This window comes from Penaeus monodon, chromosome 31 (assembly GCF_015228065.2).
Source record: "Penaeus monodon isolate SGIC_2016 chromosome 31, NSTDA_Pmon_1, whole genome shotgun sequence".
Lineage (NCBI taxonomy): Eukaryota > Metazoa > Arthropoda > Malacostraca > Decapoda > Penaeidae > Penaeus > Penaeus monodon.
Window position 1 is genome coordinate 17,995,733 of NC_051416.1, and position 299 is coordinate 17,996,031.

Consider the following 299-nt stretch of genomic DNA (forward strand, 5'->3'; position numbering starts at 1 on the left):
GATTTTATAATGATGGTAATAATTATAATGGGGGGGAAAAATAATGTTTAATAATAAAAAACTATATTTCGGGCAACAGCAAATGATCGGATAATAGTAACAAATATTTTGTAATTAATAACAATATATTGAAATACTAAAAATTTATTAAAACACTGATAAAAAAATAAAGATATTAATAAGAAAATAATAGTAAAAAACAATGAAAAATAATAATAATAAAAATAATAAAGAAAATTTAATGATAAAAAAAAAATGAAAATAATAAAATAGAAAATTTTTTTTAATATTAAAGACAA

General features: G+C 15.1%; 1 protein-coding gene across 1 annotated transcript in view; it reads left to right on the forward strand.

Moving 5' to 3' along the window:
• LOC119592907 (basic proline-rich protein-like) overlaps positions 1 to 299 on the forward strand; it is an 11,532-nt gene that overhangs the window by 6,082 nt on the left and 5,151 nt on the right. The window lies entirely within an intron of this gene.